Source organism: Myotis yumanensis, unplaced genomic scaffold, assembly GCF_028538775.1.
Source record: "Myotis yumanensis isolate MYYU_CA2020_CCGP unplaced genomic scaffold, mMyoYum1.0.hap1 SCAF_2, whole genome shotgun sequence".
Lineage (NCBI taxonomy): Eukaryota > Metazoa > Chordata > Mammalia > Chiroptera > Vespertilionidae > Myotis > Myotis yumanensis.
In genome coordinates this window covers 180,875,499-180,888,724 of record NW_027223753.1, presented here as the reverse complement: position 1 = coordinate 180,888,724, position 13,226 = coordinate 180,875,499, and positions in this window count along the sequence as shown.

Genomic DNA, 13,226 nt, shown 5'->3' with positions numbered 1-13,226 from the left:
GCTCTGTGGATGGGCCCCATTTCCACCAACAACACAACCATGTGCCAAGGACTCTCCTAAATATAAGTGACACAAAGTAAATGAGTCCAACTCACTCATTCAGTCAGTTACTCAGGCAATCATTCATTCAAGACACATAGTACATTCTAGAAATATAAAATGGAAAGGAAGGGCAGTCAGTTCAATATTGTAACTGTCATGTCATCCAAACACCTCACATAGAAGCACCTGCCTCAGAGAGCACCTTCAATCGACTGCCTTTCTTAGGACAGAGTGAGGACGACACAAGGATTTTGAAATCATTCTGTTCAGATCTGCTGAGATGTTTCTATTTTCTCTCAGTTCAATTTGACTCTTCAAGAAATAGTCTTCACTCTAAAGAACCCTAATTTCATTTTGAAACACAGAATTGAAAATGAAGCAACACCAGTTTCAGGCTATTTGCTTAAAATGCTGTCATTACCTGTCAAGAAGCAATTTTAGTGAATTTCTTTTAAGGGATAGTAAAGAATTTGTAAAAATGTTATCAGGTTACAATGTTGGACTTTTAGAGGGGAAATTTTTAAGCAGATTGAGATGAAATCCTCCCCGGAACTGACTACAACTGTTGCCTAAAATGTCTCAAAACAAATTGATTGCCAAAGTATAATTTATATTTAAGCTTTTATTATATTCTGCAATTAAAAAATTTGTACTAAGTTTCATTTGTCATAGGATTGCTAAGATATATTTATACATAAAGCAATTCTTATTCTTACTCTTCCTCAATACAGTTGAACATGGAAGAAATTTACTATGTGACCTTGAGCAGAATAAATGACTTTCAGGTAAATTAATTGCAAAGCACCAGGCATAAATGACATTCAACCAAGTGTTAAAGAAATAGAATTTTTTAAAAAGATAAAGTGTAATTTCTGACTCTGAGCCACTCTCCAGTCTACCCCATTACACAGTGTCAAAAAGAAAATGCACTAGTACTTTATGAAGTTCCCACCACCTTCCCCCTGTATGTCAAAGCATGGGAGGGAGGTATTCTTCAGATAATGCTTTATTGGTGCAAGAGATTAGAGCGCTTTTCGTAAATGTATGGCCTCTTTAGGACTCGAGTTTTTTGCTACTTCTAGGTACTCCTTGGTCCCTGGAAATATATATATATATATATATATAATATTTTGATTGATTTCAGAGAGAAAGCAAAAGGAAGAGAAACATCAATGATGAGAGAGAATCATTGACTGGCTGCATCAGATTGGGGATGGAGCCTGCAACCTTAATGTGCCCTGACTGGGAATTGAACTGTGACCTCTTGGTTCATAGGTTGACACTCAACCACTGAGCCACACTGGCTGGGTGGTACATGAACATCATTTGGCAGCACAGGTCCCACATGCCTAGACACACCTTAGTGCTGTTCCTCTCAGAATATTTGAACTACACAGTAGTGCTGTCTGAAAGCAGGAAATGGTCTTCTCTGCCCTTGGAGTCCACAGATTTTTCATTCTTTTAGTCTCTCTCCTCTGTGTTCCCAGTGCCCCTGCCACCACCCATGAAGTCTGGAGAGAAATCTCTCTTCCTTCATGTTTCTTTATAACACTCGTATGTGACCGAAAGTCCACTAAGTTCTCCGAGGAACCTGAGCTTCTGAGTAACAGAACTCAGGAAAACAGGAGAGCACTGGTTTCCTGCACTGCCATCTGGCTTTTCTGGGCAATGCACAGAGTAACACCTGCTGGAATGAAAGGAAGGGGTGGACAGCTCAGCCTCTCTACATGTCATTCAGCAACAAGAGCTGCTTAGCAGTAGCAGGAGTGATTGCTAACCCTGTATTCTTGAACATTTCATCTTCTTTAAAGTAGACTTTTGAAAAAAAAAAAGAGATATAGTGGTGTATGATAGGCAGAACAATGACATCCCAAAAGATGTCCACCCCCAAACCTGTGAACACGGTAGTCTGCCACATGGCAAAGAAGAATGAAGGCTGCAGACAGAAAGGAAGTTGCTTATCTGCTGACCTTGAAATAGATAACCCTCGATTATTCAAGTAGGTCCCGTGTTAGTAAAGGGTCCTCGAAAGGTGGGAGACAACTTCCGGTTTCCTGTCCAACAAGTAAGGGTCTTGGACAGGAGAGTGGGTCTTGGAATCTACTGCTCTGTCTTAACAAGTAAAAAACCGGAGCAGACTAAAAAGTCAACATATTCTCTTGGATCCGGAAGGGAAATGAGGACTCAGAGAAAACCTCTGCCTCCGAGATGGAGAGACAGATGGGGTGGACACAGCAATCATGGTTTATAGAAGCGGAAACTCAAGAGTAGAAACAGTCATGGGTCCAGTGCTGGGATAGGAAAACCTGAACTGTAACTGTGAATTGCTGGAGGCTTAGTGAGGACACGTCTGAGAGTTTAAAAGTCCAGAGAGACTCAGTCACAAGAAGTGGGGGGGGGGGGGGCAGGGGGGGTTCACTTTTGTGAGTTTTAGCTACAGGAGCTGGACCAGGTGCTCACAGTAAAACAGTCTTGCCTGTGTGGCTCAGTGGTTGAGCATCGACCTATGAACCAGGAGGTCATGGTTCAATTCCTGGTCAGGGCACATGGCTGGGTTGTAGGCTTGATCCCCACTGTGGAGATGTGCAGGAGGCAGCCCATCAAGGATTCCCTCTCATCATTGATACTGCTCTCTCTCCCTCTCTCTGAAATCAATAAAAATAAATTTTTTTTAAAATCTGAGAACAATGCCCTCGTGCCTCTGGCGGAAGGAGGGGAAAGGAACCACTCTGAAATGAGCCACACTCTTCTTCCTAAGAGGCTGCCCTCAGGAGAAATTAACCACAGCCTAACCCGCTGGGGTCTGCACAGAGCCTAACTGATCCGGGGAAGGGAAATAGCTAACTGTCCTGGCTTGGGCCATCCTGTCCCACCTAAGGAGGCAGGGAAAAGCTCACAGTCCAGAGGTATAGCCTCCTGACTCAGACCTAACCTAGGCCTACACCCCCAACCCCTGCCGCCTGTTTATAGCAGGGCCCTTCCTTGATACATCATGTCCGGCTACATATGTTATTTCATTTATCTGCCATCCTGGAGAGGATGAAACTATCGGAATGATAAACAGATCCAGGATTGAGGAGTTGACTATGAAGTGGCTGTACAGGGGAATTTTCAGGGTAAGAGAACAGTTTCTTCATGGTATTTTGGTGGACGGCAAATAAATGGAAATTCTCATGAACCCTATCCTTTGCTCCTCTTCCCTTGGCTGATTTTAATTTGCTCTAATAAAAACCTAACTGTGAGTAAAAGGGCTTTGCTGAGTTCTAATAGTCCCCCCAGCGAATGATGAAATCGGAAGGCAGTCTTGGGGATCCCCAAATTTGTAGTCGATGTCAGAAGTGAGGCTGGTATCTGGGATTACCATACTTTGCACTGATATAAATAAATGATTAGATAGGTAAACATGAGAAAAGGGCTGTACAGATCTTCCTTACAGAATTCCAAATAATGTAGAAGGGATGAGTAAAATAAGGAATCACCGTTAAAACACAGTAGTAACTGACACAGGCAAGCTCCACTGAAGATTGTAAAAATTGGAGGGCATAACTTAAAGGAGAATACAGGATACTTGCAGGGCCTCGTTATCCCCCTAATAGTATGAATTATTGCAGTGCTTTTTAAAACACGTCCAGATTATTTTAAGCTTCAGGAAGTAGAGCTTAATTTCTCTCCCCTACAGCGAGGAATCAGTAACTCGCTTCTAATGAATAGAGTATGTGAAAAGAAAACCAGAAGCTTAACAGTGGAGAAACCTTGCAGACGCTGTGTTTGCCAAATGATGAAAGTTAACATCACCAATAATAATCATGTTGATGTGGCGTACTCCTTGTAATGATGTGATTACATTTAAACTTTGTTATACTCTTTCCCAAAATCCAAAATGCCAGCTTGATCATGAGAAAACATCAGATAAACCCAGCTTGAGAGGCATTCTAGAGCATACTTGACCAGGCTTCTCAAAAAATGGCAAGGTCATGAAAAACAGGGAGACAGACGGTGTTGCTGATTGGAGGAGACCAAGGAGACATGATGGCATTGAGCCATGTCTCGACTGGATGTGGGAGGGGGGGCGAGTGGGAGGGGGCAGTGAAATCTGAATAAATTTTGGTTTTGTTAAAAGTATTGTATCAATGTTAATTTCTTAGTTTGATAAGTATGCCTACTATACTACTCCCAGGGGGTTCTGGGTAAAGGATATAGGGACTTACTATACTATCTTTGCAACTCCTCTGTAAATCTAAAATTATTTAAAAGACTTTTGTATTGAAAGACTGACCATTCCACGTTGGTAAGTTTACAGAACAACTGGAACTCTCATGAACTGCTGGTTGAAATGTAAAACAATAAATTATACAACCACTTTTAAAAAGTTTGGCAGTTTCTTAGAAAAATAAACACATAATATTTCCCAGCCGTTCTATTCCTAGGTATTTACTCAAGAGAAATGAAAGCATGCCTAATACACAAATAAGTCTGTACACAAGTCTTCATAGGAACATTATTAGCAATAGCCAAATAGTGGAAGAACCCAAATGTTCATCAACAGGTTACGGTATATCCATACAACATACTATTACTTAACAATAAAAAATAATAAACTATTCATTTATAAAACATGAGTGAAAGAAACTAGACTGCCTCCCCCACCAAAAAATGTACATAATGATTTCATTTTTACAAAATTCTAGAACATGTAAGCAACTTATAGTTACAGAAAGCCAATCGGTGGTTGCCCAAGAATGGCAGGAGCAGGAGAAGGAGGTGGAGAGAGAAGGATAGTCAAGGGGCATGAGAAAACTTAAGGTGACAGGTTTATTCTGTGTGATTGTTTCACAGGTGTATACACAGGTCAATATGTAAACGACAATTTAAATATGTACTTTGTCAATTAGAACTCAATAAGGTTTCTTTAAAGAATGAGAGAAAGACGTTTTAATATATTAAGTGAAATAAAATCAGCCACACAAAAACAAGTAGAGCATAATCCCCTTTATGTTAAAATAAAACTTAGCGGTTTTGTTTACAAATGCCTGGCAGTGTGAATGTTATGTAACTAACAGAGGCTATGTCCAGGTAGGTGAGAGGTAGGAGTGGAGAGTGAGTATGCTACCGGAACAAACAACTCCACAGTATCAGTGAGTTAGGCAACACTTCTCTTTCTTCCTCATGCTGCACACCCCACGTGGGTGAGTGGGATGCCATTCCTGAAATGGCTGAAAGGCCTATAATTAGCAGCACTTAAGAACCATGCCTAAAACTAGATAAAACTTGTACTTGTAATTTTTCTCATTCACACACACACACACACACACACACACCCTCTTTACTTTAAAAATATCTAAAATTACTATGTATTATTACCATCGAAGTAAATGACCTAGACCGAAACTTCTATGCCTGAAAACAGAGGTGACCAAACACCCACAAAAGTGGACTGCTATTTTGACCTTGAGGTCAAAGTGAGATTATTGAAATAAAAGCCAAAAAGTGAAATGTGAAACGCTATGCCTTTAGAACCTTGTTTCTTAATATTGATGCCATTTCTAATGTTTTTCTATAAATAATAGATTACAAAATGGATGTTTGGCACAGAGTTGCTTTTAAAAGTGCATTTCCCAATTCCTGACAACTTAAAAAAAATCATAAAATGTAGTAGACTAAGGGCAAGACACACCAAAAATACAGATAAAGTAACACAGGGAACTGATGACACATACATCATCATCACCATTTAACGAGGCTGCGTGCAAAAACAATTAACATATTTTAAGATGTCCCATCCTAACAAAATATAATTGTAAATAATAGCTTGTTCAATAAACTACTTCCCCATTCACTCCCGTAATAGTGCTTTGTACATGTAATTATAACCCACTAGAGGTCCGATGCACAAAATTCGTGCAAGGGGCTCGGCCCTCACAGCCCCGGCTGTCTCAGCCCTAGCAACCCCAGCTTCGTCCTGAAGGCCATCCAGATGGTCATTCGGCCGTCCAGTATAATTAGCATATTAGCTCTTTGTTATATAGGATTATTTTCAACAAATTACCCTGTGAAACAATTGTTTTCTCTGGCATGTTTAGAACAGTAAAAATAGTAACAATAATAATCATGCCAAGTATGAGAGCCTCATTATGCTAGTTACAGGGCTAAATAATCTGTATGACTGTGAATCCTTAAAACCTCAAAAGCAAGATATCTCCGATAGATATTTCTCTTTAAAAATAATTTTTTTTATTGATTAAGGTATTACACATGTGTCCTTATCCCCCCATTCCCTCCCCCTCACTCTCCCACTCATGCCCTCTGTGTCCATTGGTTAGGCTTATATGCATGCATATAAGTCCTTTGGTTGATCTCTCCCCCTTACCCTCACCCTCCCCTACCTTCCCTCTGAGGTTTGATGGTCTGATCAATGCTTCTCTGTCTCTGGATCTGTTTTTGTTCATCAGTTTATGTTGTTCATTATATTCCACAAACGAGTGAGATCAAGTGATATTTATCTTTCTCTGACTGGCTTATTTCGCTTAGCATAATGCTCTCCAGTTCCATCCATGCTGTTGCAAATGGTAAGAATTCCTTCTTTTTTACCGAAGTGTAGTATTCCATTGTGTAGATGTACCATGGTTTTTTAATCTACTCATCTGCTGATGGGCACTTAGGCTGTTTCCAAATCTTAGCTATGGTAAATTGTGCTGCTATGAACATAGGGGTGCATATACCCTTTCTGATTGGTGTTTCTGGTTCCTTGGGATATATTCCTAGAAGTGGGATCACTGGGTCAAATGGGAGTTCCATTTTTAGTTTTTTGTGGAAATTCCATACTGTTCTCCACAGTGGCTGCACCAGTCTGCATTCCCACCAGCAGCGCACGAGGGTTCCTTTTTCTCTGCATCTTCACCAGCACTTGTCGTTTGTTTTGTTGATTGGCATTCTGACAGGTGTGAGATGGTACCTAATTGTCATTTTGATTTGCATCTCTTGGATGATTAGTGACTTTGAGAATGTTTTCATATGGCCTTCCTTATGTCCTCTTTTGAAAAGTATCTATTTAGATCCATTGCCCATTTTTTAAAAAATATATTTCTTTATTGATTTCAGAGAGGAGGGGAGAGGGAGAGAAACATCAATGATGAGAGAGAATCATTGATCAGCTGCCTCCTGCACTCCCCCTACTGGGGATCGAGCCCACAACCCAGGCATATGCCCTTGGCCAGAATCAAACCTGGGACCCTTCAATCCGCAGCCGACGCCCTATCCACTGAGCCAAACCGACTAGGGCCCATTTTTTGATTGGGTTGTTTAGCTTCCTTTTGTTAAGTTGTATGAGTTCCCTGTAAATGTTGGAGATTAAATCCTTATCTGTGACAACATTGGCAAATATGTCCTCCCATGCAGTGGGCTTTCTTGTTGTTTTGTTGATGGTTTCTTTTGCTGTGCAGATGCTTTTTATTTTGATGTAGTCCCATTTGTTTATTTTCCCTTTAGTTTCCATTGCCCTAGGAGCTTGTATCAGTGAAGATATTGCTTTGGCATATGTCTGAGATTTTGCTGCCTGTGGATTCCTCTAATATTTTTATGGTTTCCTATCTTACGTTTAAGTCCTTTACCCATTTTGAGTTTATTTTTGTGTATGGTGTAAGTTGGTAGTTTAGTTTCATTTTTTTTCTTTTTTCTTTTTTTGCATGTATCTGTCCAATTTTCCCATCACCATTTATTGAAGAGACTGTCTTGACTGCATTGTACTGGTATGTTCTTGCCTCCTTTGTCAAATATTAACTGAGCATAGTGGTTTGGGTCGATGTCTGGGTTCTCTATTCTATTCCATTGGTCTATATGTCTGTTCTTGTGCCAGTACCAGGCAGTTTTGAGGACAGTGGCTTTGTAATACAGCTTAATATCTGGTATTTCACAGACCTAGAACAAACTCTCCAAAAATTCATCTGGAATAAAAAAAGACTGATAGATATTTCTTACAGGTAAGAAATTGACGTTCAGATGTAAAGGAACTGTTCACATTCACATCTATAGGAAAGAGGTGGTGCTTTTTATAATTGTGTTCTGATTTTTAAAATTCACTCTCCAGGAATGCCTTCCCACTCTTACCACCACCTCAAATGAATCCAACAACTACTCTTTTCCAGGCACTGTTCTAGGCTCTGGGGATCCAGAGAGAAGTACAGTAGATAGATTTTGCCCTTCAGGAACTCAGTCTAATAATATCAGAGCAGATAGGAAGCAATTCTATAAGCAGAGCTATGTCTAGGCGCTGACACCTCACTCTCAGTGAAGGCAGAGGAAGGAAGTGGGCAAGGAGTTGGTGGGTGGCCTTCTTCCCCAGAAGCACTTGATATGATTGAACCTGACAATTAAGGATTAAGAAAATGAGGGAGGGAAGAAGGCATATTAGGAGGAGGTGATTACATGAATAGAGGGGAAGACACCTTTCAGGAGGTGCAGGTATCTCAGTCTGGAGAGATGAGAATGTGACTGAATGTAGGAGACAAAGCTTCCTCAGCCATTTCAATTCAGTTACTAATCAGGAAGACACCCAGTTCCTGCCAGCCTCTATTCCACAGCCCCTACCCCTAGGCATTGCTACGAATTCTCATTGACAACCATAACCGTTAACCCATTTCACAGGCCCTCTCACTGCAGCCAAGTTTCTAATCTCCCAGGAGGCCTACACACCAGGCATACTTACACTGGTAAACATACCTGGGACATACCAGATCGCCAACAAGTATTTGCTTTAGGAAGTAACAAAAAAAAGCCCCAAGACTTGAGAGGGTGAAATGTGTAAAAATAGTAAAAAAAGAATGTCTGCCCTAGCCAGTTTGGCTCACTGGATAGAGCATCGACCTGGGGACTGAGGGGTCCCAGGTTTGATTCCGGTCAAGGGCATGTACCTTGGTTGTGGGCACGCATCCCCAGTGGGGGGTGTGCAGGAGGCAGCTGATCAATGCTTCTCTCTCATCGATGATTCTAACTCTCTATCCCTCTCCCTTTCTCTCTGTAAAAAATCAATAAAATATATATATATTTTTTAAAAAGAATGTCTATTCATTTGCACATGGACCAGAAATTTAGCTCCCACCAATATTAGTATAGACCATTAAGTATTCTGGTACTTCTATGAAGCACACAATTAAACTTAACCTATATAATGTACTGTGGCAAATATTGTCTTCCATATTTACCAAAACTTAACGATAGCTTCAACATTTAGTGACTAGTAACATAGGCTTAAAAAAATCAGTTGTTTTCCCTCACTCCTGCCAAATGGTCATCATTTCTTGGTCTAAATTATTCTCTTGTTCCCACGAAATGTCTTTTCTACAAATTCCTAAATGACTCCTCTTGAAATAACAGATTAATTTAATGCCAGAAAATGGGTGAGTTGCAATTCTTTGAATGTGCCTATTAACTAGGGATGTGCATCATAATCAACTGGTGAATTTGTGCTACAAACAAATATCTGTTATAAACACACGCACACACACACACACACACACGGGGCCTGGTGCACAAAATGTGCACACTGGAGGGCAGGGGGGAGGGGAGGGTGTCCCATCAGCCCAGCCTGCGCCCTCTCACAGTCTCGGACTGCTCGCTCCTTACTGCCCACCTGCAGCGGAGGCAGGAGAGGCTCCTACCAACACTGCTGCACTCTCCAGCCTTGAGCCCGGCTTCTGGCTGAGCAGCACTCCCCTGTGAGAGCACACTGACCACCAGGGGGCAGCTCCTGCTTTGAGTGTCTATCCCTTTGTGGTCAGTGTGCGTCATTCCACCAGTAGGTCAATTTACATATTAGGGTTTTATTTTATAGGAAGGCTAAGTGCTATGACGTGCACTGACCACCAGGGGGCAGACACTCAATGCAGGAGCTGCGATGATGCACACTGGCCATCCTATATAATAAAAGCCTAATACACAAATTGACTGAATGGCGGAACGACCAGTGGAAAGACGGGTCGCTATGACGTGCACTGACCACCAGGGGGAAGACGCTCAATGCAGGAGCTGCCCCCAGCCCACAGGCCCCAGGCCAGCCAAGGTGGGTGATAGCATGGTCTCTCTGATTACCCTGCCGGTCACCCCACAGAGGGAGGCGACTGGTGGTGGTGGCGGGGGGCAGGGCCGCGAGCAGGTGGCACCAGGCCGGCCAAGGCGGGTGCCAGTGGGGGCCCCCCAATTGCCCTGCTGGTTGCCCCACAGATCGGCCCTGATCGCTGGCCAGGCCTAGGGACCCTACCCATGCACAAATTTTGTGCACCAGGCCTCTAGTCCTACATAATAAAAGGGTAATATGCAAATTGACTCTAACAGCAGAACAACTGGGAATGATTGGTCAATATGACACACAGTGACCACCAGGGGGCAGATGCTCAATGCAGGAGCTGCTCCCTGGTGCTCAGTACACTCCCATAGGGGGAGCTCTGCTCAGCCAAAAGCCAGGCTGACAGTTGCCAGTACAGCGGTGGGGTGGGAGCCTCTCCCGCCTCCTCAGCAGCACTAAGGATGTCCGAGTGCAGCTTAGGCCTGCTCCCTGCTGTCAAGTGGGCATCCCCCGAGGGCTCCCGGGCTGCCAGAGGGATGTCTGACTGCCAGCTTAGGCCCAATCCCCCGGGGAGCGGGCCTAAGCCAGCAGGTGGTTATCCCCCAAGGGGTCCCAGACTTCGAGAGGGCACAGGCCGGGCTGAGGGACCCCCCACCCCCCACAGTGCACAAATTTTTGTGCGCCAGGCCTCTAGTTTAAAAATAAACGGCACCGTGGACCTGGCACCAACAAACCAACACTCAGCTTCCCCCAAGTGGGATACAGGCCCCGCCACCACCCTGGAGCAACACCCCACCAAATCGCAGCCAACCCTGCAGAGGTCCCTTGGCGCAAAATGCGGCCCACAGCTCAGCCCAGAGACAGTGGTTGTGGGCCCCGGGTAATGATGTCACATAGCAACGCTCGGCTTTCTCTCCCTAGCGATTAGCCTCCTTGGAGTTTCTTCAGCCCAGGAACACAACTTGCTTTATAGCCAGGTGCAATTGTTTTACAGTTTAACCAAATGTCTGTGCCTCATCTCATTTGATCCTCACAGAAGTCCTGGAGTGGGTAGAAAGGAGACTCGGCAGAATCCTATTTTCTTTTCATTAGCAAGATGTGAATAGCAATATCAAAATATTTCTTCTAATTAATTTCCTTTCAATGTGCACAAATCTGTGCACCAGGACACTAGTTGTTTATAATAGGAGACAACACAACTATTAAAAATCAAAATTATGGTAGCATATAGTGCACTTTACACAGCCAGACACTATTCCCTAAGGGCTTTAAATACAGGTATATGAACAATTTTGATCCTCCTACCTCATTCCACTAGTCCCATTCTATAGACAGGAAAGTCAGGACAGTAACTCCTTAGGTCAAATAACTAGTAAGTAGTGGAGTTGGGACCCATACTAGGCAATCAGGCAGAATTCATGCTCTTAACCTCTTTGACAGTGATTTTCAACCTTTTGATCTCATGGCACATAAACTAGTTACTAAAATTCTGCAGCCCACACAAAAGTACATATTTTGCCAATCTAACAAGTCTCACCTCGAATCATTCACACCAGATGGCTATCATTGTGTTGGCTGTTGTCATTTTTTTAAAATAACAATCTAAGGGAAAAGAGGTCAGTGCTCCTAAATAAATAATCAGGTAGTGCATGTTTTAAAAATTCTTGCAGCACACTGGTTGAAGATCACTGCTTTGCGGTATAGGAAAGTACTTGTACTTATAGGACAAAAGCCCCTGACAATTTCAACGAAAGTCTTTCTGAAATCAATAAATACTACAACCCCATTTTTTTTTTTTTAAAAAAAAGCACATATTAAAAATGTCTGGAAGGACACATATTGACAGTGGTTACAACTGAGAAGGAATTGGGAGCTTGGAAATGGGAATTTATCATTTCCCAATTTCTGTATATACATGCACTTCTATGGCATATAAACAAGCATGAAGAGCAGTGCACATACCTTGTAGGGCAGGAACCTTATTTTAAAAAAGGTTTCAATGAACTCTAGATTTATCGAGATTGTTAAAAAAGTAAAATTTACTTACCTCTCATTTAGTCTTGATTCATCATAAGAGATATTTCAACATCATATTTGTCCAACTTCAAATTTATTTCCATATGCTAAAATATTTCAACCACTTCACTGGAAATAAAGACATAGTACATAGCTACATTTTTTATGTCACATTAAACTCACATTATTTTAGGACTGTAGGTAGACCTTTATTATGCTATCCATGCCGAATGTGCAGTTCTCTATTTCCGTCTCCTACTTGGGGATACTGCTCGCCAAGTTGGGAAATCAGATAATTAACCTAGGGTTAAGAATTTGTTTGCTGAGTTCCTTTTACTTTTAAAAATCTTTCCATCAGTCAAAAAAAGCTTATATGGAAAAGGATCTGACAATGTGTAGATTTTTCAAAACCCCCTACATTTGAACATATGCATTTCTGGAAGCTGATGTTTTCAAATGTCTGATCTCAGACTGAGTTCAGTGTGACTGGATTTTTACTGCAAGAGTTTCACTTCCTGACATTTCTATTCAGTGCCTGAATGAAAAGAGTCCTATCCAGTAGCCCTCCAACCTCTGCTTTAGATTTTTCTGGTAGAGCCCATTCTGACACTGGATTACTTACTATTACTAAGGTGTTTTTGTTTGTGTGTTTTTTAAATAAAATTGTGGTATCTTTTTCTATGTAGATTCCACCCCACTGGTTCTAGTTCTTAAAATGTGAGTTGTTTGCATAATTGATCATACAAACCCAACAACCAAGAAACATTACTAATTGTCTTCTGTACTTTACTAAACACTTTGTGTTTAATATATTTTTAAATTATAAAGAAATTACAAGGAACTCCTAAAAAATTTTATACAAAAATATTACAAGTTAGGACAAAGCATTGCGATATGACATTTGAGAACATGCAGAAAAAGTAGCATAGGGTTAACATTTCATTGTTGACAGAGTGCTCTGGAAAAAGTACCACGAAACTACTATCCACAGTTGCTTTTCCTCCACTGCATCTGTGGATGAATATACTGAGGAAAGAGTGAACTTTAGCCTGATCTGCTATGTATCATCACAGGTAAGAAATCTGACCTACTGTATAAAGTATAAGAACTA